Source organism: Austrofundulus limnaeus, unplaced genomic scaffold (assembly GCF_001266775.1).
Source record: "Austrofundulus limnaeus strain Quisiro unplaced genomic scaffold, Austrofundulus_limnaeus-1.0 Scaffold171, whole genome shotgun sequence".
Lineage (NCBI taxonomy): Eukaryota > Metazoa > Chordata > Actinopteri > Cyprinodontiformes > Rivulidae > Austrofundulus > Austrofundulus limnaeus.
Genome location: NW_013952573.1, coordinates 38547 through 39446, shown reverse-complemented (window position 1 = coordinate 39446; position 900 = coordinate 38547).

Below are 900 nucleotides of genomic sequence, written 5' to 3'. Positions count from 1 at the left end.
CAATAAATTGCATCCAAGTATCAGGTAAGGGCAAGGAGGAAGAGCAGTTGGCCTCACCTACCAATCATATGAAGAAAATCATATCCCAGATTTCAATCAAGCCATTCACATTTGGGATGTGGTGGAACATGACGTGCATCTGACAAATCTACAGCAACAACTACATGATGAAAACATATCAGTATATCTATCTTTCTGTTGAATAAAGGTATAAATAATTAAGATATTTCTGAAGATAAAAGTGGGTAAAACACAAGATGTACTTAATAAAGTGTGCATTAACAGACTCATCTGAGTTTGCTGTTTTTCCAGTCTTTAACCAAATAAGCAACTCAACTCATCTGAGTCTGTTTTTCAGACATTCAACTGCTTTAATTAAGTTTTTTATGATGATTTGTCATCAGCACACATGCTTCATGCTTAACGGCTTCCTGTAGAAAAAAAAGCAGGTTGATAGGAGACGATTCTTTTTAGCATTCAAAGTCCATGGATTTTCATTTTATTGTCCACAGTCAGCTGTGCGTGCCATTAAACATTAACCACCACTGCAGGCTCTCATAGAAGATTAACTTTTCACCTTTAGCTATCAGCACTTCTGCTGAATTATCTTCTGTGATAATTGTGCTTAATGGGTAACAGTGGTCACAAGAATCAGGAGGGGACAGCATACAGATTTCTAAGATTATAAACTGATTGTAAGAAATAAAAACCTTACTGTTATTTTTTGTATTATTGTAGATCACAGCTTCAAAACTTCAAAGTCTACTTTAAAGATTCATGTTTACATCTGAAATCATCAATTTGGAAATATTCAGAGATATTGAAACAATTGACTATTACTTTCTTTTTGTGTGTGTGTGTGTGTGTGTGTGTGTGTGTGTGTGTGTGTGTGTGTGTGTG